The 24,476-nt window shown below is 36.2% G+C and overlaps 1 protein-coding gene across 2 annotated transcripts in view; it reads left to right on the top strand.

Moving 5' to 3' along the window:
* LOC137243355 (protein 5NUC-like) overlaps positions 1-24,476 on the top strand; it is a 94,308-nt gene that overhangs the window by 29,521 nt on the left and 40,311 nt on the right. The window contains exon 1 of one of the 2 annotated variants that reach the window (XM_067771065.1): positions 12,232-12,505. The exons of the other annotated variant lie outside the window; for it this stretch is intronic. The gene's annotated coding sequence lies outside the window, so the exon portion shown is untranslated. Of the gene's footprint in view, positions 1-12,231; positions 12,506-24,476 lie in introns of those variants that run through there. 2 annotated transcript variants of the gene reach the window in all.

The following is a 24,476-nucleotide window of genomic DNA, read 5'->3' as shown; positions in this document are numbered from 1 at the left end:
CATCCCGTTAGAAAATAATACGGAGCCTAGTTTAGGCAATTTTAAAATTCTTCTAAAAATCAAAACCCCCATCTGGTTGGCTAAAAAATCCTTATAAAAAGGTAGCAGAAAGCGTATGAATTTCTTCACAGTGGGATAGGTACTGCTTGAAAAACTAAATTTTTTCTTCAACGTTTTTTATATGGAATTTTTCATTTCTTGCGATTAGGATACCACGCTACAACTATTTTTTATAATAATTTCACTAGCAGTGGCACTTTTAGTTTTTAGTGAATGAATGAAGTGCCCACCTAAGGTACATAAGTATGTATGCTAGACTGGGTCGATTTATTAACCTATATCGCGCCATCGATTTTTCGATAGGATTTGGGCTCAGGAAAAAAAGTTTCACTACGCATACCCAAAAAAATTATTTTTGAGCCTGCAAAATTTCAACGATTTTTTCGATGTTTTATGCATTTTTTCATTTTCAAGGCTCCAAATCATTTTTTATGTATTTTTTTTGTGTCAATTGGCAAATGAAAAATTGATAAATGCAGTTTTTCGAAAAAAAAATGTCTTTTATGGAGATTTAGAAGGATTTTGGTCGAAAATCGATTTTTTTTTGCAGGCTCAAAAATTATTTTTTAGGGTATGCGTAGTGGAACTTTTTTTCCTGAGCCCAAATCCTATCGAAGAATCGATGGCGCGATATAGATTAACTTTCGTCCATACAAATCGACCCTTAAGTAATTGCTATAGAGATATAAAAAAAAAATTATTATGTAAGGCGCGATAACCTCCGAAGAGATTTTAGGCCGAGCTTCTCTTCCAATTTGCGTCGTGCTCCTTTTTAATTTTTCCTACAAATTGGCGGGACGGGACCTATTTGTTTTATGCCGACTCCGAACGGCATCTGCGAGGCAAATGAGTTTTCACTGAGAGCTTTTCATGGCAGAAATACACTCGGAGCGCTTGCCAAACAATGCCGATGGGCGACCCCGTTTAGAAAAATTTTCTTCTAATTGAAAAACCTTATTTCTAAAATTTTGATGTTGCTTTGCCCGGGGTGTGAACCCAGGGTATTCGGCGTGGTAGGCGGAGCACGCTACCATCACACCACGGTGGCCGCTATAGAGATATACAGATGTAAATTTCCTCTTAGAAGATGGGCTAGAGCAGCCCTTCAACTTTCAAATTAAAACTCAATGTGTTCTAGCAAAATAATGCAAACAAAAATATTTAGATATGTTCGTTCATCTTCTTCGTATATGCTTTAAAAACAATTATCATGAATATTAAGCGCCCCCATTAATAAGAGGCCTTTTGAATTAAAACAAGTAAGCGCCAAAGGCCTCGTACCTTTGATGAATGGTGGTGGAAAATAATCTGATAAATTTTTAAAAATTCTTAAAATCTGAACAATCAGTTATATATGATATATGTACATATATTGTTGCGAATATTGACTGTTTCGATACCTGTCTATATGCCGCTGAAAGAGAAAACAGCCACACATGCATGTACGCAGCAATAAAAGGCGCATATTACTCAGTCTTAAGGGCGAATTAATGGTGACTTATAACCATAAAGCCATAACCAGATAAAACAGCTGATCAAACCTACCTTATGGAAATCAATGTAATCGAGTTAGCGTTATGGTATGGTTATAAGTCACCATTAATTCGCCCTTTATACACACATATTCATAGCAGGCAACAGTGAGACCTCATAAGAGCTCAAACGTTATTACACATACATTTAAACAGCAGCTAAAAGCGCAGAAGTTATTACTTACACATATACACGCATGTACCTAGAAGACAGTAGTGAATATGACATACAGAAATGAGAAATAAATAAGCAACTATTCGAGAAGCTTGTCCACGAAAAGTCTTGACTCTTGGGAGAAATAAGCGAACGAGCTAAATGATTGTATAAAAGCAGCGTAAGCTAAGGATAAAGTCATTCAGTTGATTTTAAAACTTTGTTAGTGAAGTACGTGAGTAATTTAATGTTGAAGTACTAGTAACATACTGACGTCCATAGCAAAAAGATAGTAAGTTAAAAAAAGTAAAATCGGAGAAAATTAAATTTTTATTTCAGAAATATAAGATTTTTCAAGTAAACTTTAAATTTAAGACCTTGTTTTATCTTTCATTGTAAATTTTGAATGTGTATTTATTTAGTTTGAGTAAATTTGATTGCAAATTTTTAATGAGTATTTATTTAGTTAATGAGTAAATTGTTATCGCAGAAATTTATTGCCATTAAAATTCCTAATAGGCTTTAAGTGCATTTTACTGCCTTTTTACAATGGACGTCAGCATAGTGGTGTGGTGAATGAAGAACATTTTGCTGTACTGAATAATATAATTTTATTTCAGCGACTCCAACGATAACAAAAAAGGGCAGAGCAATCAAGAAGTCGTACAATTCGCAACAATATTATATATGCTACTACTGGTATTGATGTTTTTTTTTTTTTTTGCAAAAATATATGCCATATACATATGCAAGTATTTGGTAAAATTTTAACTTTTCGCTGTCAAGTGTAGGAAAAAATGACAAAACCCTATGCTATAGTCTAGTATATACCCGCTCACCAAATTTCATCAATCATTTCGAAATGGCTAAAAGCCAAATTAAACTTCCTTAACCATAACGCCATAGTCGTAACCATACTCATATCCATAACCATCTCAATGTGATCGATTAATGGTGCCTTAACCTAAAAATCGTGAAAATTTCATTAAAATGAAGAAAACGCAAAAAATTACAAACATATTCCACAAAAAATAAGTCTCTTAGTCATAACGTATCCAAAATAATGAAGAAAATCTACAAAAAGTTATTAAATTCACCAACTCAAATATTTTTTGGTTATGGATATGGCGAGGAACCAAAAACCAATTGATTGGCTATGGCGTTAGCGTTTTGCGTATGATTACATTCCTTTCCATAAGTAGGTTCGATCAGCTGATTTATTTGGTTATGGCTTTATGGTTATAAGTCACCATTAATTCGCCCTTAACTCAACTCAACTTTCAATATCATTTGGTGCTCTTATTGGTGGATATATCTCCGAAAAACAACCACGAATTTGGAGAGCAAAAAAGATTTAAAAAAATAATAACATAACATTACTTTTATTTTGAAAAATACGTTAAAATAGTAAATTCTAAGTAAAAGAAATTATTTTTTAAATAAATTACATTAAAAATATAAAAATTGCGTTTTTTTACTTATTACTTGAAAATATGTTTTTTTTTAATTTTTATACTCAGCTGAGCAGAGCTCACAGAGTATATTAACTTTGTTCGCATAACGGTTGTTGTTGTTGTTGTTGTTGCGATTAGGTTACTCCCCGAAGGCTTTGGGGAGTGTTATCGATGTGATGGTCCTTTGTCGGATACAGATCCGATACGCTCCGGTAACACAGCACCATTAAGGTGCTGGCCCGACCATCTCGGGAACGATTTATATGGCCACATTGAACCTTCAGGCCATCCCTCCCTCCCCACCCCCAAGTTCCATGAGGAGCTTGGGGTCGCCAGAGCCTCGTCTGTTAGTGAAACGGGATTCGCCGCTCGAAGGTGAGGTTGACAATTGGGTTGGAGAAGCTATATATTGCGCTACACAACCCCTTGAATCCTTGAATCGCATAACGGTAATCCGTAACGGCATAAACTAATCGAGATAGATATAGACTTCAATATATCAAAATGATCTGGGCGAAAAAAGAAATTCATTTAGCCACGTCCGTCCGTCCGTCCGTAAACACGATAACTTGAGTAAATTTTGAGGTATCTCGATGAAATTTGGTATGTAGGTTCCTGGGCGCTCATCTCAGATCGCTATTTAAAATGAACGAAATCGGACTACAACCACGCCCACTTTTTCGATATCGAAAATTTCGAAAAACCGAAAAAGTGCGATAATTCATTACCAAAGATGGATAAAGCGATGAAACGTGCTAAGTGCGTTGACCTTATGACAAAGAATAGAAAATTAGTAAAATTTTGGACAATGGGCGTGGCACCGCCCACTTTTAAAAGAAGGTAATTTATAAGTTTTGCAAGCTGTAATTTGGCATTCGTTGAAGATATCATAATGAAATTTGGCAGGCACGTTCCCCTATTGCTAAATGTATTCTAAATAAAAATTAGCAAAATCGGATGATGAACACGCCCACTTTAAAAAAAAACATTTTTTTTAAGTCAAATTTTAAAAGAAAAGTTAATATCTTTACAGTATATAAGTAAATTATGTCAACATTCAACTCTAGTAATGATATGGTGCAACAAAATACAAAAATAAAAGAAACTTTCAAAATGGGCGTGGCTCCGCCCTTTTTCATTTAATTTTTCTAGCATACTTTTAATGCCATAAGTCGAACAAAAATTTACCAATCCTTGTGAAATTTGGTAGGGGCATAGATGCTATGACAATAACTGTTTTCTGTGAAAATGGGCGAAATCGGTTAAAGCCACGCCCAGTTTTTATACACAGTCGACCTTCTGTCCTTCCGCTCGGCCGTTAACACGATAACTTGAGCAAAAATCAATATACCTTTACTAAACTTAGTTCACGTACTTATCTGAACTCACTTTGTCGTGGTATAAAAAATGGCCGAAATCCGATATCGAAAATTTGGAAAAATGAAAAAAATTCCATAATTATATACCAAATATGAAAAAAGAGATGAAACATGGTAATTGGATTGGTTTATTGACGCAAAATATAACTTTAGAAAAAACTTTGTAAAATGGGTGTGACACCTACCATATTAAGTAGAAGATAATGAAAATGTTCTGCAGGGCGAAATCAAAAGCCCTTGAATACTGTTCGTGGTATTACATATATAAATAAATTAGCGGTCCCCGACAGATGAAGTTCTGGGTCACCCTGGTCCACATTTTCATCGATATCTCGAAAACACCTTCACATATACAACTAAGGGCCACTCCCTTTCAAAATCCTCCTAATACCTTTAATTTGATACACATATCGTTCAAACACATTCTAGAGTCACCCCTCGTCCACCCTTATGGCGATATCTCGAAAAGGCGTTCATCTATAGAACTAAAGCCGGAGTCATTGGTGCCGTATGTCGTATCGCTGTATCCGTATCCCTAACGTAATCAGCTGTTTATCGTTACGACGGTAAACCAAAACCCAATTGGTTGGCTACGATACGGTTAAGACCTTAGCGGCACCAATAATCGATTGCATTGATTCTCATAAGGTTGGTCGAATCAGCTGTTATAAGGTTACCGATACGGTTACCGATAAAGCACCAATGTCTCCAGCTTAAGGCCCACTACGTTTTAAATAATCATTAACACCTTTAATTTGATACCCGTATCGTACAAACACATTCTAGTGTGACCTCTGGTCCACCTTTGTGGCGATATCCCGAAATGGCGTCCACCTATAGAACTATGGCCCACTCCCTTTTAAAATACTCTTTAATACCTTCCATTTAAAACCCACGTCGTACAAATACATTCCAGGGTTACCCTAGGCAGGTCCAACGAGAGGGGGGCTGAGGGGGTCAGTACCCCCGGGCCCGGGCTTTGGAGGGGCCCGGGAATCTCAAAATGCTATCCAAGCTTTTTGCTTACAAAAAATAAACAAAACACACCTTTAATCACCTTTCGTATATAGCAATCATTTTAAATTTCAACCACTTTTAAAAATCCCTTAACGTGTCTGCACCCCGCATAAGGTGTTGTTGGTTTTTGGCGTTGGCTTTGTAGCATAAAGTTGAATTCGTTTTCTGTTCCAGCAGAAAAATTCGGTATGATGAAAATTCTTATACAGCGATATACATGTATGTATGTATGTAATAAATAATAGTTTAAAAAACTAAAAATTGATATTGAATGTTACAATCATTCTATTGGCAACTATCTGAGAGGAAAGATATGAAATGTAGTCAAATGCACCCCACACTTTTTACTGTGAATTAAATTATTCTGTTAATAACTTAAATTTTATTATAATTTTATTTTGAGGTGATTAACTATAAATGATTGTTTGACCTTCTACTACTGTTATATAAACTCTTTTTAATTGAAAATTATTTTCTATTTTTTAGTTCGGTTAGCTATAAAAGCGTGTTTTTTTTAGTTTTTTAAACTGTTATTTATTTTTAATTTTTTAGTTCAAGTAATTTTAAAAGTTTTAGTCGGGAGTGATGAAACTTCGAAACGCCAGCGGTCCATGGATGAATCCAACCCCTCGCCACCGAAAAGGGCCAAGACGCAGGGAGGCTGAACGCGGTCTTTCGCCGAAATTGCCAAGGGTCGGCAGCAGCAGAGCTGTTCACCTGCAAGGGGGCAATTGGCACCTCCTGGGGATTCTCCCCTAAGGTGACCTACTGGATTTACACAGCCATTGTGCGCCCGATTCTTCTTTATGGTGCCTTGGTCTGGTGGCCTGCACTAGCTAAAAGCCTTGATACGTGTGAAAAGTTTCAGTTAAACTTATGGCCATTCAAAGTGGTAATAAGGCCAATTGACATTATGGCCGTTGACCTTATGTCACCGCACCATCACATTAATGCATTGTCATCGAGCCTTGATACGTGTGCAAAGTTTCAATAAAACTTATGGCCTTTCAAAGTGGTAATAACGCCAATTGACCTTATGGCCGTTGACCTTATGTCACCCCACCATCACATTTATGCATCGTCATCGAGCCTTGATACGTGTGCAAAGTTTCAATCAAACTTATGGCCGTTCAAAGTGGTAATAAGGCCAATTGACCTTATGGCCGTTGACCTTATGTCAACACACCACCACATTAATGCATTGTCATCGGTTCCTGATACGTATGCAAAGTTTCAAATTAACCAGACTTCTAGAAACCGGTGAAAATTAAGCTCAAAGATTCCGTTACATACAGGCCAAGCTAATAAAAGCGTGTTTGAAAAAACAAAAAAACAGATATCTTTTGGGTTTTGGGGAATATTTTGATTGAAAAATTGACCCTTTTGCTATTTTTTTCCGCAGGCTCGAAAATTATTTTTTTTTTTGGGTATGCGTAGTAGAACTTTTTCTTCCTAAGCCCAAATCCTATCGAAAAATCGATGGCGCGATATCGGTTAATAAATCGACCCAGCCTAATACGTATGCATGTATACGCTTAAACATACTTTGTATATACAAATGCATATAAATATGTAAAAGATGGTAATTTTGATTTTGAGAATTCGTTCATTTTAGTATGGGGGCCCGCATTTTTTTTTTTGCCCCCGGGCCCGGATTTTCTCTCGGCGGCCCTGAACCTAAGTTCATTTTGGTAAGTGGTGATTTTCCCTTATTTTGTCTCCAAAGCTCTCAGCTGAGTATGTAATGTTCGGTTACACCCGAACTTAGCCTTCCTTACTTGTTTTCTACTAAAACGAATTCGAAAAAAAAAACTGTCTGAGTGAAAGTTGTTGGAAATGCTCTGAACTTATTTTAGCTGTAAAGAAAAACAAATTTCGATAAGAAATTTGTTAAAAATTATAATATAGTAGTTAAAAGTTCATTTTAGGCTAATTTCTCATAATTTTAGCCTGATATCTCTACTAAAATTCAAAAACCCAATATGATATTTTTCCTATATATAATTCTATTAGAAGCTATGCGGATTTTTTGGCCAAACCCTACATTCATATGGCAAAGTATCTATTTTGCAAAAGTCGGGGACACGAAATCGGATTTAGAGCTATGATGTCTTCAGCAATTTTTCTTAGAATCATCTGTAAATTGCGTTTTTGCTATACTCCTGATGGAAAAAAAATTGACCCGCTCTAATGTACATATGCATGTATGTGTAAATGATTTCCCCCCCCCCCCCCCCCCCCTGTTTCCCTAAAGCCTAATTTTTTACACCAAGCGAAAGTTTAATTTTAAAGAATAGAGGAAAAACTTTTATTCCTGATACTGTATGCACCCACACAGTCAAATGTACATATATATAGATATTTGCAAGATACGATAAAATTAAGTGGCATAAAAGTTGCAATAAAAGATTCTAATCCCAAGTACTATAAAGATATCGCTATCAGTAAAAAAACGCATCACAATACCGGCGTCCTAATAAAAAATGTGTCGTCGAATTCGCGTGTAAGGCATTTAAATTTAAACTTTTTTCCATAAATACAAAAGGTTACATCGAAATAAGTCGAAGTACTAATTTTCAATAAAAAAATGCATTTCTTGGAAAGTTACAAACAAATTAAGTTCAATGTGTCACTTTTAGTAGGAAAGTAGATACCCGCATTCCGTTTTAGTACCGCAGAATACATACATATAAGTAAGATGACTTCACAGTCTTCATAATGATCGTCGAATTCCAGCTAACGCTGAAATAAAAAAGGTGTTGGCATAGTTGGGCACACTGCACTAAATTTCTATTTCCACTTGGTTAACATTAACTGTTGCTTATGCCTGGTTTTTCAGTGCGACTCTTGTTAAAGCTGACTCTTTACTCTCTCTCTTGCCACTTTGTTCGATAACATAAAATTTTGTTGCTCATCTCAGCTTAAGCGGCTGAAGTGGCGCGGTTAAACGCTAGTCAACTTTAACTGGAGTTTAAACTCGCACAGAAAAAACCGGCCTTAATTTGACAGAATTCTTTCGGTAATTACCTGAGCCAGTTGGGTGACATTTTTTTTAAGTGTATTAAAATCTTTAGACTGTCGATTTATTGGTTTTTTATAATTATTTTTTGGTTGACATAAAATAATAACTGGAAATTTTTAGAAATTCGAATTTCTTTCGAAGTTATAGCAATTTTGGTTTTGCTGAACGCGTTAAACTTTTCTTTATATTTCGTAATAGCGTCGGCCGATTTTGCTCATTTTTGACACACTTGTTTATGATCACTTTCTGTTTATGTTAGGTTAGGTTGAACTGACCGGTCTATTGACCTCACATAGACTGAATGTATCCATAGTGTTACCAGAATTTGTTTGATGTCCAAACGAAAGAACCCCAATTAGATGCTAGTACTTATGCTATAAAATAACTGTGCTATTTGCTCTTAGAAACTTTCTAGGGCCTTGCTCAATTGCTGCCTCGAGATCTGCAGCTTGCACTTCCTACATCTGATGTTACTGACGAGGACTCACTGATAAGGCAATGTCCGCTTAGTATGCCCATCAGGAGCCTTAAGTCTTGTCACTTTTTCGAATGATATCATATCTTATTTTGTAGTCAACACTGTTGCTCGTTATAATGCGTAATGGCAGACGAGAACAGCAAGTCGCAGTGGTGTGGTGGTAGCGTGATCCGCCCTTCACACCGAATTTGCTGAGTTCAAGTCCCGGCGGACGCAACATCCAATTCTTTTTTATTGTTATTAAAATTTAAATTATATTTTTAGAAGTTTTTTTCAGCACTTCTTCGAGTTGTGACCACTCACAAATTGTTATCAAAGTCCTATAACGGGAGTCCAAGGAAACTAGCAGTTTCAACAGGGGTGGACCACAGGGAAGTTGCTGTTGGAGGCTTGGGTTCCACAATACAATTGAAAACATGCTTGGTATTAAATGGGCATACATCTCATGCAAGAAATTCACTACGTATGTCGAGGTTGATTCTGGACAAGTAAAAGTATAGTATGCTACAGAACAAATTTGGGTCGGTGGTCTGCTTTCTTCTTCTGCAAGGGTTGAATAGTGTATATAGACAACTAGACTCACCGGGCGCGACCTAGCACAGGTGTTTACCGATTCTGTGTGGGCCTCTTTATAATCTAGATAAAACTGCTGCCTGGCCAGGTGCCGGATCCCATTATGTTCTTACAGAGATGTTTCCTTATCCCTCTTAGAACTCTTTTTGCCTTACCATGTAGATGATGTTTAGAGGTCATAAAAAGACATCCCGTGGCAGTTCTGAGTGCAGCCTTTTCCAGTGTGTGTGTTTTTGGACCAGGCGATCAGACTAGTGACGCGTAGCACTTAAGCGGCCGGACAATTGCATAGTAAGTAGTTTGCAGCGTTTCTTTATATTTTCCCCAAGCGGCTTTGTACTTTGTTGCATGCGCCTTGGCGGTGAGAGTTTTTTGCGGTTTCGTTCTTAAACTGAACCGACGCTTGCCGAACATTCAAATAATTTGAGAAAGTCTACACAATAACCACAATTAACGCAAGGAATTGCTTAAACACTTTTCAAGTAAACTTTCTGCCATATTTTTATACTCAGCTGAGCAGAGCTCAGAGAATATATTAATTTTGTTCGCATAACGGCACCCCGTAACGGCATAAACTAATCGAGATAGATATAGGCTTCTGTATATCAAAATGATCTGGGCGAAAAAAGAAATTCATTTAGCCATGTCCGTCCGTCCGTCCGCCCGTCTCTCTGTCCGTGAACACGATAACTTGAGTAAATTTTGTGGTATCTTAATGAAATTTGGTATGTAAGTTCCTGGGCACTCATCTCAGATCGCTAAATAAATGAACGAAGTCGGACTATAACCACGCCCACTTTTTCGATATCGAAAACTTCGAAAAACCGAATAAGTGCGATAATTCATACCAAAGAGAGATAAAGCGAAGAAACTAGGTAGGTGGGTTGACCGTATGACGCAGAATAGAAAATTAGTAAAATTTTGGACAAGGGGCGTGTCACCGCCCACTTTTAAAAGAAGGTAATTTAAAAGTTTTGCAAGCTGTAATTTGGCAGCTGAGTATGTAATGTTCGGTTGCACCCCTAATTATAAGCTGGTCAAAGAAAGCATGAGTTATTGGCAGTAATATGAACATACAAGCATTTGTTTTTAAAAGTTTCGGTCTGGTACAATGATTTTGATGAAAAAGTCATTGTCCCCGTAAGAGCCTTCTGCGATTTACAACCAGATTGACTGAATTTTGTGTGTGTTAGTGCAATCGGGTGGCTTCGTGACACACGTATTTCTTGTCGGCTACACGTTGATGAAAATCAAAAATATTTGATTTTTTCATTTGACGCTTGCTTATTTGATAGGGCCTCCTGCGATTTACATCCAGATTGACTGAATTTTGGTATGTGTGCGTGTCGGCTATTTGACGCTTGCCCCGCCACTATCAAATTAAAAGCCATCAATCAACATTTGCATTGAGAAACCGTTGCGTTCGGACGTGAATATGCCGTCATCGGATGATGACTTTTTTTACTTGCAACTACAGCAGTTTTATTATATAATAAAAAATTTTATTAAATAATAATAAAAGCTTTACATTCCATAAAGCTGCTAAATATTGATAATTTTCAATAAATTTTAATATGAATTGCTGTTCTTCCGCGCACTTGTTCATTTTTAATGTCGACACAAACTAAATACAACACTGCTGTTTTGTCAATCACACCCCGCGACTATCAAATAAGCAAGCGTCAAATGAAAAATTCAAATATTTTTGATTTTCATCAACGCATGACGGAACGATACAAGGTGGCAACATGGTGACATACCTACAAACATAAATAAAAATTCCATGTATTTTGTTTTTGTAAATTCGATGGGCAAATGTCAAAATCGTACTGCGCCGAAAGTTGATTTATCAAATCAAATAAAAAAAAGGGTATGATCAGCTATCCCATGCTGCCACCTTGTATCGTTCCGCCATGCATCAACGTGTAGCCGACAACAAATACGTGTGTCACGAAGCCACCCGACTGCACTAACACACACAAAATTCAGTCAATCTGGTTGTAAATCGCAGGAGGCTCATAGTCGCGGGGTGTGATTGACAAAACAGCAGTGTTGTATTTAGTTTGTGTCGACATTCAAAATGACAAGTGCGCAGAAGAACAGCAATTCATATTAAAATTTATTGAAAATTATCAATATTTAGCAGCTTTATGGAATGTAAAGCTTTTATTATTATTTAATAAAATGTTTATTAATATTTTTATTATTTAATTAAACTGCTGTAGTTACAAGTAAAAAAACTCATCATCAGATGACGGCATATTCACGTCCGAACGCTACGGTTTCTCAATGCAAATGTTGATTGATGGCTTTAAATTAGTCGGGGGGCAAGCGTCAAATACCCGACACGCACCCATACAAAAATTCAGTCAATCTGGTTCTAAATCGCAGGAGGCTCTAAAAGTCTAGTGTACAACGTCAAAGAATGCGGAACTACTTACATTTTTGTATCATGCGATTTTCTACATGGTTAAATTAGTAAATAAGCGTGTGTGCGTGTATGTGTGTGTGCATTTAGGTATATGTATGGGTTAGTGCGCACCAAAGCCAAAATTCGTTTCAAACCGTCCAGTGAAGTCTTTGTCGCCGGTTTGATTGGTTGTACCTACAGCTGTCTTAGCTTTTTCGATTTGTTGAATCCGCGCTCGAATCACAAATGCTTGTTGTTCTGAGTATATCGCATGTAGTGGACCAGTTGTTAGCTGGTTTTGAGTGCTAAATACATTATATCATTAGAGGTCAAAAATTTGATTAAAAAGTGTAAAACCACATATTTAAGTATATCGACGAAGTGCTGCATGTATGTTATATAAGGAATAATTTTGTACATTAACGAGTAAGTGATAGATAACAAATATATTGAAACATACCCAGTATTTATATGTTAAAAATAATAAAATAAGTGCACATACTATACATATACATATATACATAATTGTGTGCGTACAACATATGAGTTTTACGGTTTTTTGTGCATCTTTGATGATCTTTCAACAGCAACACAGTGGTTCAGAGTTGTGCATAATTCGAGCAAATTACTACTCGAATAATACTAAAAGTCCGAATGTTTGTTTGAGACAAAGAGGTTTCGCAAATTGTTTCCTGTGTTTGAGAATGCATTAACAAATTTCATTTTTTAAATACAAACTACCGCCAGATGACGCTATAAAAATGCTTCCTTAAATGTTTGTTTACCTGTTCAAATACATTTTATAAGAAAAGTAGTGTCATCAGTGGGTGGAATCACCAGGTGAAGTAAATAAAAAAGGACAGAAGATGTGCACTATCTGAAACGGTAGTGATGTATTTTCGACGGTCAGAAGAGGGTACAATTTTTACCCGATTTGAAAAAATAGGATTAAAAAAATGGTAATAGTCTAGTTGAGGGGTCGACTGCTAATACGCTACCAAAAATATCGAGAGAGGTGTCAAACGACGCGTCTTGACATCAGTATTAATAACCCGAAGGCGGAAAATAAAAATTTTAACGCGTTCAAAAGATATTAACGAAAAACCGAAAAAAGACCCGCGGGTACCTCCGAAACCGGGGGTCGGATCCATAGTATTTTTGCGCAGAACACCTTTCTGCGTTGGCGGCCTTCGGCCGCGATTTTAAAAAATAACCCTGGGCTACGCCATGCCAAGTCCGGGTGTGTGGTATAACCGTGGCTACCGCCACGGTGATGCACAATTTTTTTTGGGGGTAAAAACACAACAACAACCACATGGAAATCGCCAACTTCAACTGCAAATATCTCCAGACAGAGATAAAATTTTTCTTTTCCGCCTTCGGATTATTGTTCTCGAGATTAATATGCGTCTTTTGACAGCTCTCTCGATATTTTTGGTAGCGTATTAGCAGTCGACCCCTCAACTAGACTATTACCAAAAAAATAAATACCTTGCTACGAAAGCCATTACAGAAATTGCTTTTTTCAGCGTATCAGTGCCACCTAACGCCAATGCAAAATTGAATACAAAAGCCCAGTGCGAGTTAACATCCCTGCAAAAATTGTTGGATTACGTGTTCCATTTTCTTCATGTTTTGAGTACTCTAACAATATTCCTTTGCAATGCGTTTGCGACCACCATCAGCCGATCATTGCTCGTTTTTTACGACCGTGATTACGACACGATGACGATCGAACAGAGTTGCCAAAAGTAAAATATTGCATACAAATAACTGATAATAAAATTTTACCATGGCAACTCTGATAAAATGCAACCGCGCACTGCTTTTATGTATACCATGGCGGAACGACACAAGGTGGCAACATGGGACAGCTGACTATAAACTTTTTTATTTGATATGATACATCAACTTCCGGCGTAGTACGATTTTGACATTTGTCCATCGAATTTACAAAAACAAAGTACATGGAATTTTTATTTATGATTGTAGGTATGTCACCATGCTGCCACCTTGTATCGTTCCGCCATGATGTATACATACTATAGTATAGAGAAATATTAGTTTCTTTATTCACGCAAATGCTAAAGAACATAAGAATTTCATAGTATAAAATTTAAAAGTTGTATTGCCCCCCTTCATTTACTTTCATTTTAAATTAAATTCACTCCGATAATTCTTTCCGACACAATTCCTCTTTAGTACTTTGGCATATGATCCTCTGTGGGTGCTCCATGGAGTACTACAGTGAAAGTACTTTGGAAAGTATTCTCACGCATGTACTCTATGGAATACTCACAAACAAAGCGAGAGTGGGATCACCTACTCCTCTCCTAGGACATCGCAATGTTAATTGGAGCACATTTTTTGTATGAATACAGATTAGTTTTGGAACACTCCTATACTCCTAAAGGAGTATTCCTTACACTATTTATGGAGTACTCGCGTTTTTTGAAGGGATTACCTTTAGGATCGAATAAAAATAAAAATTTCAATTGCAGTTGAAACGTTCATTGAAAAGCCGGACATAAAAGAAACATGTATTATTCATATAAAGTACATATCGCTCATTTGCTGCAACGTCGTCATAACTCAAAAAACATGACTTTTGAGTTAATAACATATAAACGTACTCAATATCATGATCTATGTTGTATAAAAAAAACTTCGTGATCAGTTAAAAATTTAGCACGTGGTATAAAAATGAAAATATGCCTTTATATGCGCAACATATGGCTGTTAAAATCTTTGAATGGCTCTCCTGGAAAATTGTATTTTTTGAGTTATGACGACGTTGCAGCAAATGAGTGATACGTACGTCAGTTATTTATTTGAACTATCCTGCCTTTGGCGGAACTTAAATGGGTTTAGGGTTCGGTGAAAAGTTTTACAGTCACAAAAGTTCTTGACAGCTGAATTCATGATTATTACTAATGTTACCAAGTTATTATTTACCAAAATATATCAGGGGATAGACTAGCCCAGCGGCATTCGGCCGAGAACCATAATATGCTGATCCGAAGAGTGCTGGATTCATATATTCTAAATTACAATCCTTATGTTTAACATTCCTCATATCTTAGTGTTCTGATTTTTAGGGCCAAACAGCAACAGTGAGTTACAATTTTTTGTATATTTAGAATACCTCTGTTTAAGCGAAGTTTTTTCAAAATAATATATAATACGACAATTTCGGGGTTCTTGAAGGAATGAGAAAAGCATTCTTCGAAAGTTTTCAGTAGTACTGTACAGGGGAAGATCCTTAGTTGAATATGACGTGAATGCACATTGTTTGTTTTTACAAAGATCTGTTTCAATTTTTTTGGGAACAAATTATACATATTGTAACGAATTTACTGCAATCCCCCCTTATTTGCAATCTTCTGCTAACGTTCGTATCGCTAAATTGTTGAATAAATAACTCCAATATTGAATAATGGAAAAATGGTCTTTATTAAAGTACTTCACAATAACACTTATACTTTGCAACGAATAGCTTGCTTAATAAAAACAAAAAAAAATAATAATAACCAAACTGATTAATAGCTCAAATGAAACTCTACTATTCAAAATAATACTGCTCTTTCTCGCTAGATAGCGTCTTAGTCGAAACTGCTTGACAACTCAAATCAAACTGAATTCCAGCGGCTCTACAATTGCCGCCTTTTATACTCTCGGATTTCAACATTCGCATCTTCTAGGCGCTTCCAGAATCTACTAGTCCAGCAGCTCTCAAACTTCTCAGCTGTAACTACAATTGCACGATTTTTATAGTTTTTCTCATTGCATACTTTCAGGAGTATCTCAGATATATGCATGTGTTTGTGCATTGACTCTCCGCTGATCGTATACGTACATGGTACATATGTGTAGACGCAATTATTGTTTCGTTTATGTAGATATAATAATGATTGAATTATTGATGTGAATTCACGTCACTGCTTAGCATCGGCTTAGAGATAGCAGCACCCCTTAGTTTTGCTAATATTCGTAACAATATGTACATAATAATATTATCAAAAATATGAAAGTATTAGTTTAGCACGGCCTTACTTATGAAAGCCAACACCAAAGATACCCTAAATGATGAATTTCTGTAATTAAATCCACTAAAGGTCCATCGATATTCACCTAATAGTTTATGTGAAAAAAGTACTAAAAGTGGCTTATTTTACTCCTGAAAAATGCAAAAAGCAACACTTTTTCGGGGACAACATTGGTGAAAAATTATCAGATAGCCGAATGACAGAACAAAGAATTTAGAGCGAGACAATTGACGGCTTACTTCACCTGGTTATTCCACCATGATAAAAAGCTTGGAAAATTCAGTACAAAAATTTCCAAAATTATTTTTTTAATTACAGATAATAAAAGCTAAAATCATTCTTTTGTGCGTTTTTATTAATATTTTGTTTATTTAGTTTTTTTTCTAAATTTTTCGCTACAGTTTGCTATAAATTATTTTTGTGGCTGCGGCGTTCAAAATAATCAAGTAGCCAATGCTACGGTTGTAGTCAAGCTTTACTTTATTGCGATTGTGGTCTTTAGATACAATGTTGAAAGTAATTAGTCCTATTAATTCGATTCACCGATTCATCAGAGCTGTTGTGATTTAAAATACTTATTTCGAGTATGGATCGCATACCACGATATGGGCCCCGAGTTAATAAGATGCATTTAATAAAGTTATATGTTTCATAAACTTTTACAATGCAGACAAATCCATTTATGGAACTTCCATGTTAATTTTTTTTAATACAAATATTTTTATTTGAACTACACTGTTAAGTATGTACAGTAGAATCGCGAAAAAGTTAACTCTCGAGAAAGTTAAACGCTCGGCTAAGTTGACCAATCCTGAGCGACCACGCAGCGCTCTAAAAAGTTAACTTTTCTGAGCTTTTTTTAAATTCAAAACTTTGTTTGGCAATAAAAACAAGTGCTGGTTTTCCCCCATTTCTGTGTTATTGTCAAAGGTGGGTGTTGACGTCAGCATTGACGACATTGAAAATTGGAACGACGTGCAAATTACGGAAGATGACGAAGATTGCAAAGTCCGATAATGATACGTAGAATCAGCTATCGAGCAAGATATACAACAACAGAAAGTGAGTTTTTCGGAAGCAGTTGGATGCATCAATACCTTGATAAGGTGGTATGAGGACAATAATGATGCAAACCAGATATCAGATCTTATTAATACAACACAAACAAGTCTCGACTGCTTCTTTAAACCAGCTCTTACAAATAAATAAGTACATATCGACGGGCCATACGAAACTTACAACATTTTTTTCATAGGATTTCTTTGTAAAAAGATTTTAAAGTGTTACTTTTCATATGACACGTCGATATTTACAATGTGAATAAATTAATATGTATGTATGTTCTATGGACTTGAAATCAGCCAGTACAAATTAAATCTAAGTTTATGCTCTGTAATGGCGGCCACCGTGGTGTGATGGTAGCGTGCTCCGCCTACCACACCGTATGCCCTGGGTTCACACCCCGGGAAAAGCAACATCAAAATTTTAGAAATAAGGTTTTTCAATTAGAAGAAAATTTTTCTAAGCGGGGCCGCCCGTCGGCAGTGTTTGGCAAGCGCTCCGGGGGTATTTCTGCCATGAAAAGCTCTCAGTGAAAACTCATTTGTTTGCAAATATTCAGCAATAAAAAAGCCATACGAAACTACCCTCAAGAAATGCTTATAAAGAATTTCGTTTGTCAAATTTTCTTATGTAGTACGCGCAGTTTTTAAGAAATTTCTACTACCATTTTCTAAAGATTTTTAGGAACAAATTCAACCGGCAACTCTGGTTCTGCTGGGAAATAATTGTTTGTACATTGTTTCTTAAGGAAAATTTTACATAACAGAAGGCAAACAAGTATCGTGCGTGAATCCAGGGATGCACCTTAACGTTAAGCTAATCGTTTATCAAAAAATTTCCACCGTTTCCGTTGAAACACTTCGAAATATTATCGATAAAGAAATTATCAAAATAAATTGTATCTCGTTTTTAACTGCAACGAAAAGCTTTCGTTAACGTTAAAAACGTTAACAAAAACGTGATACTTTATGTTTGAATTGTGCTGGCAATGCTATAGCAATGGTGAAGCCGTAAGGTGGCAACAACGAGCGCACATACACACACAAACTCTATGTAATTTGTTTGTGTAATTCGTTGGTGGTAATGTCAAAAATACTCTGAGAAATGTTCGTACTGTCAAAATTCATGAGAAAAGTTGCAATCAGCTTGGCTAATGCTTTCACCTTTAATGACTCCGCCATCAATCAGCTTTGCCAGCATAGTTTGAAATTAATAATCAACATAAACGATTTGATTTCGTTTTGATATGGCAGAAAACGAAACGAAATCATTTCGTTAATTTGACGATCTTAACGTTAATAAACGAAACGAAATGACTTCGTTTCGTTTATTAACGTTGATTATCGTAACGAAATGATATCGTTTCGTTGGTTAAGCATGCCTGCGTGAATCACCATGCGCCGTTAAACATCGAAATTTGCTTTTAATTAAGAGCGGCGTTGGGCCTCTATTCCTGTAAGTTATTTCCTTTATATATATTTCCTTCTCATTCTACTTCTCCCTTCCACTCTCTTTGCCACTTCCACTCCCTCTTCCTTTTCCACCTAAATTTCCTCACATATTGAAAATATATATCAGCTATTGAATATCTGCTTCAAATAATTGCGATATACTTACTTTTCCTGTGACCCGTCCACCGTTTCAAAATTTGATATAGCCAGAAATACTAGGAGACCACGAGAAGCTACTGCGAAACTCGGTTGAGTACTTTGCACGCCCATAGGACACACAAGCGCATCCATTTTTATTTATAAGATTTTTAAAATTTCTGACCCGTTTTGTGATCGAAATAGCCCACCGTGATGAGTCTGTGATGTACATTTGTGTGTATGTAATATATAAATCAAAATTGCAATGTGGACTCCTCAGTGCATTTATCGCTCTGCCACCGGTTGCGTGCATACATACGTATATACATTAACCTGGGTCGATTTGTAAGGACGAAAGTTATCCTATATCGCGCCATCGATTTTTTGATAGGATTTGGGCTCAGGAAAAAAAGTTCCACTACGCATACCCTAAAAAATAATTTTTGAGCCTGCAAAAAAAAATCGATTTTTCGACCAAAATTCTTCTAAATCTCCATAAAAGAATTTTTTTTTTTTTCAAAAAACTGCATTTACCAATTTTGCATTTGCCAATTGACACGAAAAAAAATACATAAAAAATGATTTGGAGCCTTGAAAATGAAAAAATGCATAAAAAATCGAAAAAATCGTTGAAATTTTGCAGGCTCGAAAATTTTTTTTTTTTGGGTATGCGCAGTGGAACTTTTTTTTTCCTGAGCCCAAATCCTATCGAAAAATCGATAGCGCGATATAGGTTAACAAATCGAACCAGTCTAATATACATGCACATAAACAGCAGCGAACGGAAAAATTGCAGTGACAACTTTTTTTAATCAAATTTCGTCACTTAAAGTCTTTATTTTCGATAATTTCGAACTTTTTATTTGGGATTATCTGAATTTTTTTGTGTGTGCAATAAATTTTGTGGTCCAATAAATTTTAGTCTTACAATGTAGGTATAAGTTATAAAAATAAAATATTAAAAAAAAATGTTTGAAGTTAAACGGTTTTATTGAAAAGAATACCTACATTAAGTAATAATAATTCTAAAAGCTAGAAAATAATTAGATAGGCGCTAGGTACTAGTCATCACACTCCTCATCAATCTAGGACGTTGATCAGACAAATAAATAAAAGCGTTTTTTTCACAAAGCAATTTATATTTCTGTATGTAATATGTGTTCCAAATTGGGCCAAAAATGCGATTTTTTGAAATATATCGATCCATGCGCCACCTAGCGGAGTTTTTTCTTCTTTTTATTGCATTGTCATCGCGTTTTAAACTATATTCCAAGTTTCAAGCTTGTATCATATCGGGAAGAATTACAAAATTCGTTTAAAAAATAAAATTCAAGGAAAATCTAAAACACGCTTCGGAAAAAAATTTCAAAAATCAATGCGTTTTTTGAGGGATCTACGCTAAACTATAATGAACGGGGCTACAAACGTGCATACAAAAACAAAAAAAAAAAAAACAAAAACAGAGAACTCCAAATGCAAAGTTTGAAATTTTCTTAAAATTTCTTCGAGCTCAGAATTTTTTCCGGCAACATTGTTAATTTTGATTTGCTTAGTTTCAGTCAAAAAATAAAGGAAGCTTCCTAAAATATCGAAACTAAAAAATATTATTTGACACTGCTATTTTTCTGTGCGCTGCTGTTCGTATATATAAATGGTGTGAAAAGTTTACATGTAAATATGTATATGCATGTAGGTATATTTTAAGTTAGTTTTTTACTCTTGACGCAGGAAGATAAACGATCGCGGCTAATTCAGTTTGTTTCATTGGCTTTGTCGCTGCTGTGGAGATGACAAATGTTCACGTCTCGTGTCTTTATTACAGTGAAGGCCGCGGTACAATGACATTTTTCATATAGATGCGTTTAACACAAGCTTATGCATTCAAATAACATCGCCACAATCAACCAAGGTGTTGCATTTGTAAATATGAAGGAACTTCAGACTTGGCAATTGAGGTTTATTACGCCTTGCCCATTCACATACAAAATTTCGCGAAGAACGGTTTTAAACATTCTCCCTATACAACAAAAATACTTGCTAACATATTTGGTGTCGTATTCGATCGTATTGCAGTTTTTAATTGCGAAAAATGTTAGAAAATTTGCCAACCAGTGGGAACAATAATTTTACTTGCAAACTGTGCCAACACCCTTAGCCAAAGCAAATGTCAAATTCTTCTTCTTATGATTTGCTTGGAATAAAATTGGGAAGTTGGTTACTTTTCAATATCAGATGGCGCCAGTGTCGCTCATTCTACCGTTCTCCATAAAAATACGTGCAATCTACTCATAATGCATAAGCATGTGTTAAACTCATCTACATGAAAAACTGCTTATGTGTCGGAACCAGGCATGCTTAACCAACGAAACGATATCATTTCGTTACGATAATCAACGTTAATAAACGAAACGAAGTCATTTCGTTTCGTTTATTAACGTTAAGATCGTCAAATCAACGAAATGATTTCGTTTCGTTTTCTGCCATATCAAAACGAAAGCAAATCGTTTATGTTGATTATTAATTTCAAACTATGCTGGCAAAGCTGATTGATGGCGGAGTCATTAAAGGTGAAAGCATTAGCCAAGCTGATTGCAACTTTTCTCATGAATTTTGACAGTACAAACATTTCTCAGAATATTTTTGACATTACCACCAACGAATTACACAAACAAATTACATAGAGTTTGTGTGTGTATGTGCGCTCGTTGTTGCCACCTTACGGCTTCACCATGGCTATAGCATTGCCAGCACAATTCAAACATAAAGTATCACGTTTTTGTTAACGTTTTTAACGTTAACGAAAGCTTTTCGTTTCGGTTAAAAACGAGATACAATTTATCTTGATAATTTCTTTATCGATAATATTTCGAAGTGTTTCAACGGAAACGGTGGAAATTTTTTGATAAACGATTAGCTTAACGTTAAGGTGCATCCCTGGTCGGAACTATGACTCAAAAGTGACAGGCAGATAAATTGAGTGTTTTTTGTTCAACCCTATGTTATATTAAACAAGTAAGGAACGCTAAGTTCGAGTGTAACCGAACATTTCATACTGAGCTGAGAGCTTTGGAGAAAAAATAAGGAAAAATCACCATGTAGGAAAATGAACCTAGGGAACCTGGAATATGTTTGTATGAAATGGGTATCAAATGGAAGGTATTAAAGAGTATTTTAGAAGGGAGGGGGCCGTAGTTCTATAGGTGGACGCCTTTTCGAGATATCACCATAAAGGTGGACCAGGGGTGACTCTATAATGTGTTTGTACGATATGGGTATCAAATTAAAGGTGTTAATGAGGGTTTTAAAAGGTAGTGGCCTTCAGTAGTATATGTGAAGGCGTTTTCGAGATATCGACGAAAATGTGGACCAGAGTGACCCAGAATCACCATATTTCATCTCTTTTTTCGTATTTGGTATAGAATTATGGCATTTTTTCATTTTTCGAAATTTAATACCAAAATAAAGTGGTAAGTAAGGTGGTAAAGTGCGTGAACTAAGTTTAGTAAAGATATATCGATTTTTGCTCAAGTTATCGTGTTAACGGACAAGAGGAAGGGCAGACGGTCGTCTGTGTATAAAAACTAGGCGTGGCTTTAACCGATTTCGCCCATTTTCACAGAAAACAGTTATCGGCATAGAAGCTATGCCTTTATCAAATTTCACAAGCATAGGTAAATTTTTGTTCGACTTATGGCATTAAAAGTATTCTAGACAAATTAAATGAAAAAGGGCGGAGCCACCCCCATTTTGTAATTTTCTTTTATTTTTTTATTTTGTTGCACAATGTCATTACTGGAGTTGAATGTTGACATAATTTACTTATATACTGTAAAGATATTAAATTTTTTGTTAAATTTTATTTTTTTTTAAGTGGGCGTGTTCGTCATCCGATGTTGCTAATTTTTATTTAGCACACATATAGTAACAGGAGTAACGTTCCTGCCAAATTCCATCATTATATCTTCAACGACTGCCAAATTACGGCTTGCAAAACTTTTGAATTGCCTTCTTTTAAAAGGGGCGGTGCCACGCCCATTGTCCAAAATTTTACTAATTTTCTATTCTGCGTCATAAGGTCAACCTACCTACCAAGTTTCATCGCTTTATCCGTCTTTGGTAATGAATTATCGCACTTTTTCGATTTTCGATATCGAAAAAGTGGGCGTGGTTATAGTGCGATTTCGTTCATTTTAAATAGCGATCTGAGATGAGTGCCCAGGAACTTACATACCAAATTTCATTGAGATACCCCAAATTTACTGAAGTTATCGTGTTTACGGATGGACGGACGGACATGGCTAAATGAATTCCTTTTTTCGCCCGGATCATTTTGATCTGTATCTATCTCGATTATTTTATGCCGTTACGGATTACCGTTATGCGAACAAAGTTAATATACTCTGTGAGCTATGCTCAGCTGAGTATAAAAATCCTTCTGTAGTAACGCAGAATGTGTGTGTTTTAATATCACAAATCTAAATAATCTTTTTGGAAAATTCGTTCACAATAAGTTCTCTATATTTAATACAATTACTTATATAAACGTATAGTGAACTTGTATACAGATGACTCGAAAATAAAAAAAGGGTTCGGGTCTTCTGTTTAATGTGTCGAACCAAAAATAAGTAGACCCTACAGGCTGCCAGATCATTGCAGTGTCTTTCAAGAGGAAATTGTAGCCGCGAATAATGCAACAGAAATTCTGAAGGAAGGGTTCTTAAGCTACAGTCGCGGCAATATGCATATTGATAGGTGGCGATCAAGGCAATAATCTCATATAGTACTTCATCAAGAAGTGTTTTGGAATGCAAAAAAGCGCTTGAAAAACTTTGCTCAGGGTTCCCGATCATAAAGGAATAGAAGGTAACGCAAAAGCCGATGGGTTGGCAAAGGAGGGTGCAACACTCGATGAATCTATGGTAGACATCCAAATTCACTTTGGAGAAATCAAAAGGAGATGCATTTGATCCATCAAGCAGGAAAGACGTGGATAGAAGCGCGCGGCTTCAAAATTTCCAAGATCATGTGCAAATCCTACGACGTTAGACTTACAAAGTTGTTATATCTATAAATAGAGAAGACTCAATGCTCACGATGGGCATACTAACTGGACACTGCCTTCTGGCGTCACATGCTAATACCCTGCAAAAATCGTTGGATCATGTTGGCCACTTGTGTCATACTGGAGTACCCCATGGATTACTCTGATGCAATGCTGAGCTGGAGTATATGGTCCAGTCCTAGGATATCGCAATGTTAATTGTGTCATACTGGGTACTCCATGGATTACTCTGATGTAATGCTAAGCTTAAGTATATGGTCCTGTCCTATGAATTGTGGTTAATTTTGGAGCACTCGCTTGCTCCATAGTGAGTAATCCATGCATGCCTGCGTGGAGTACTCGCGATTTTTGCAGGGTACATATGTAAGTTATGCCTTGTCAGCAGCAGTGGATGTAAAGCAAGCTGCAGGAAGAAACGGTTGAGCATGTTCTGTATTCGTGTTCTGCGCTCGGGAGGTCAAGGCTCCAGCTACAAGGGGTGGTAGCGTTGCCAGATCTCGAGAAAGCAATTAAGTCGAGTCCTGCTGCCTAATTAGGGTTTTCCGTTTGGTCGTAAACAAATTCCGGTAATACTATGGATACATTCAGCCTATGTGAGGTCTTTGATGATAGGCCAGTCAAACCTAACCTAACCTTGA

This window comes from Eurosta solidaginis, chromosome 3, assembly GCF_040869045.1.
Source record: "Eurosta solidaginis isolate ZX-2024a chromosome 3, ASM4086904v1, whole genome shotgun sequence".
In the NCBI taxonomy this organism is placed as follows: Eukaryota; Metazoa; Arthropoda; class Insecta; order Diptera; family Tephritidae; genus Eurosta; species Eurosta solidaginis.
Note: the sequence above shows the minus strand (reverse complement) of the source record. Positions and strands in the feature narration are given on the sequence as shown.